Source organism: Bidens hawaiensis, unplaced genomic scaffold, assembly GCF_021521415.1.
Source record: "Bidens hawaiensis isolate Kalapana, Puna unplaced genomic scaffold, B.hawaiensis_p1.1 tig00048826_1, whole genome shotgun sequence".
In the NCBI taxonomy this organism is placed as follows: Eukaryota; Viridiplantae; Streptophyta; class Magnoliopsida; order Asterales; family Asteraceae; genus Bidens; species Bidens hawaiensis.
The window spans coordinates 18,153-22,690 of NW_027498719.1; positions in this window are offsets into that span (position 1 = coordinate 18,153).

Here is a 4,538-nt window from a genome sequence, read left to right on the forward strand (position 1 = left end):
ATTCGACATGTATATCAGAAGGACCAGTCGTTGACCAAGATCTAATCATATAGCTTGTAAAATAGTTGGTCCAGTTAGTTTTATTTGGTAAAAATACTATTGCCAGTGTATTTCGCGTGTCAAACGACTCATCGCGATTAAAACACTTATGCAGTAGTCGTGGGCGTTGTAAACAAGACATGCATGGAATGTGCTCGTGGAGACTAAGCAAGTATAGAGCTGCTCGTTTTGGGCAACTTATGGCTACGTGGCGTGTTTTTATTGGTTCTGTAAACTTCTTGTTTGGTTTAAGAACCTACTCGCCCTGACTAGTTTATAATGCATATTTTTGGAATTATATAGAAAAGGTATTTAAAACATGAAATCCTTTTCCATAAATACCTATTTTGAAAATTTTCCCTAACATGACACCATAATTCTTGGGGCTAGTTTGGATCAGGTCGGTCGGGTTAGGTACGTAGCATCATATAATAACATCAATAAGTGGCAGCTCCATTAGTTTTATTTTACGAGGGGGGGAAATTTTGGTCGGTTTAAAAATGATTTAGGACGTTAGGTTAAGTCATCTCGATTTCATGACATGTTCTTAGAAATTTTTTATGACTCTTTACAAAATAATAATAGCAAATAAATAATTAGTATGAACAAAGTAACTCATCGATGCTAAAGAACCATAACTTTGATTTTAGGACGATTGGTTTTGTCATTCAAAAGTGGGTGACGGCGCAGCTTGTTGCACACGTGCCTGCCTTTTTATTATAATTGAATCATTTCTTAAGTAAACATATTTTGAAAAGCAACAAATGACAACTTAAAGAACCATTTAACTTCATTAGCCATAGCTTAACCAATTGCAGCTTGAATAGAAAGATCAAGCTGATTCCCCTCGTTGTTACTTTGGTCTTGCCTAGCTGTGCTTCCTTCCTCTCTGGTGTTCGTAATCGGTTCTTCAGAAGGTATCGGGACAATACGTGGCCTACCACGACATCCCGTACGATCTTCCTGTCCAGTAACCTTTCTTGCTCCATCCATTCAAGTTCTATAAGAAAACAAAAACGTCATCACTTTAGGAACTATTTAGTACCAGGATAGTAAGGCAAACATTTAATAACAGAGGCCAGTTGTAATTAGCTAATCATGTTACTTTCTGTGTTCTATACACTTCCCTTTGTGAGTCCACTTGTGCTATGTTCTATTTATAAAAAGTTAGACAATCAATCAAACATTTCATATCATTACATATAAACACATATTTCTATTGCTAGCCATTAAGTTAACCTTCTTCTCATTCTTTACACTACACATGAAGTAAATCATGTATCTTACCTTTACTAAGCTTGCTTAAGTAACACATGGTTTTCTTGGGCTGGCATCTTTCTTTTTTTCTTTCACTTGATCCCATTCTATGTTCGAGTCTAAGCATAAATGATGCTTATTTCTCTCGAACTTATGCTCTGATAGCAACTTGTAAGGCCCCAATCCTGGTGCCATACATGTGTATTGAATTTACTTATAAGCACAATTCTAAATATCAGAGTTAATTTAAACTTTCGTGGAATAACTAAAACTTAAACATTATATAACAAAATTTTAGTTCTTCTTTAAAAGCATCATTCTACTTGTCTCAATATTAAACATCAAAACATAACATCATGAACTTTCCCTTCTTCTCTTCAGATGCCTAGTCTTTACCCAATTCTATGTGTCCCCCTCAGACCAGCTCCTTCATTCTGTTTGCTTGCGTGTATACTAAAAGTCAACTATGCTAAGTAAGTTCTGGGTAGTCAGGCAACATACATTACATTCACATCCTTACATATGTGCATCTGAAGATGCATATTACATACTTAACCTGCTTACCTTTCATTCATACATACTTGTATACATTCTTACTTTCATACATTCATACTTTCATTCTTTCATACTTTCTTGTTTTAACTTTCATATTACATACATAACTATCTCCATGTTTTTAAGAGTCTTTCGCCTTATAACCTCATAGATAGTATTAGGGTCTAGTTCCTACATTTGCAGATATTATTAGGGTATGTCCCCAACATTCTCAGATATTATTAGGGTATGTTCCCTATGTTCGCAGATAGTATTAGGGTATATTCCCTACGTTCGCATATATTATTAGGGTATGTTCCCCTTCATTCCATACAACCATACACACCTTTCCTTTACACATGCATATATATCTACATACACACTCCTAAACTTTCCTTCATGCATTCCACATTACTACATCATTCGTAAACTGTTCATATAAGATACACTTACCACTTAAGGTAAGTGTATTGACTAACCACATAGGAGTATGCACACAACCCCGAAAACATAATAGAGAAAGAGTTAGAGACTCACTTGGATCCTGTTTCTCTCGAAGTTAACCGTAACACCTCTGTTCGGCTGGGCACGGCTAACTATTTAACAAGTTACAAGCATCACTAAACTACTCCTAATTAAATCATATTTCTAGGTTAGTGAAGCCCCTAACGAACGCAGTCCTGGGGCAGCGCCCCTGGTAACGGAGTCCTAAGGGCGGTAGCCCCTAGCAGGGTCGAGCCCCTGACTGGAGTCGAGCTGCAGGTCAGCTTGGAAAAATTTTATTTTTGTTATTAAGGCTTCATTAAAATTCATTAGAAAAAAATGGATTGTCCGATTACGAGTCAAGTCTAATCTGATCGAGTCAGGTCTAATCTAATCGAGTCGAGTTTGATCGAGTCGAGTCGAGTCGAGTCTAGTCAATTCAATTCAATTCGATTCGAGCATTCCCAGGAATACGATTCAGACCGATTTTCATGTCCTTTTTGTTATTCTCGTTTTCTTTTATTCCTCCAAGGCCCGTTTTACCATTGTAACTAGTTCTGGGCTATAACAGCTTCATCTACTAGTTTTCACACGGTCTGAACATACTTGTTCATACCAAATCGCACCGTTAACTCTTTTACTACCAAGTTTATGTTTTTCTTACATGTCATAACCCGATTTGTTACTCTACAAAATCCTACAGCGAAGCGACCTTAAAACCTGGTCTTTTAACCGTAAAACGTACCTCAAGATGAACCGGATTGGACCGGTTCTTGAACAATACTTGAATCTTGGTATGTTCCTTGATATTGGGTGAAGAATGAACCACAAAACCACCTTGGTTTCTCTTGGATCTCAGATCCGATTGAGGTGAGGGAGTGTTTGTGTGTGTTTTTGAGTGTATGGAGGCAAGATGGTGGTAATGAGAGAGTGAGGGTTTTAGGAGGGGTTTAAGGTGTTTAAATACTTCAAGCCCATGGACCTTAGACCCATAACCAACTCCAAGTCCATGTATTATTTCTAAGTTTACCACCCAATCTCATTATTATTATTTAACATAACTAGATATCAACACGCATTTAAATAGCAAAACTTCGTTTATTATTTTATTTTTGAAAGACGGATGTTACATAATATGCTCGCCAATGAAGAATGGTGACTAAAAAATGCAAATGAGAATCATTATGCAAAAGTTGAACTCCCGGATTTTTATTTTGAATAATTATGTCTTTGACTGATATTTTATTATTTTTGTTTTGAATATTGGTTTTAAATAATCCCAACTATGCCCTATTGGTAAATAGCAGTCCCAACTTCAAGCTTGCCTGGTGCCGGTCCCAACCAAAGAGGTATTTGTTTATAACAGACCGCAACTAATGGATTTCTAACTCCGTTAGTCTGATGATGATGTGACATGCATACGTGTCAGAAACGTGCTTATATGGCAGATACGTGGCAAGATCAAGCTTATGTGGCATATTAATTACACAATCACCACCAACACCACTCTCTAGCATCCAAACATGTGACACCCCGCTAAAACAATCATCTTCGGTATGAATATTAACCCAATTTCTTTACGTTAATTCCCACTCGGTTAAATATGATTAGGTTTGGTCACATTAAGTCTAGCATAAGCCCTCATATGAATGCATTACATTTAAGTAAAAAAAAAATTCAAATTATTCTAACTTCGGATTATCCGGCGGATACGAATGTTGGTGATATATATTTCTTTTACGACTCGAATATATAGTAGACGAGCCAGGAGGTCTGAATTCTAAATCATACCATTATATTTTGTAATCGTTTTTGTAAAATATTCACAATGAATACGAAACGATTTATGGGTGCGCATTCCTACGTTGTGTAATGCTACGGACTAACAAACGTTAGCTTACGTTTAATATATACCTAAACATGTCTAAGCTAGTGACTTAAAATATACATGAAATTAACTAATAATTAGCTAGTAATTACCATTTAATTTCATTAACCACCATTTCCTAAGTTTTAAACCATGTATTCGGTTCCATATCCCACTCGCATAATTAATATTTTCCTTTCTCGTTTAAACATACACTCATTCCATTTGCTTATTTCCTTTCAAGATTTTATTAAAACACATGTGATTGAATCAATAGTCAATATATGTACAGCATTACCACCATGCTCTCCTCAAATCAACCATTCATTTCACTCTTGTTCGAACTCCATCAATCAAT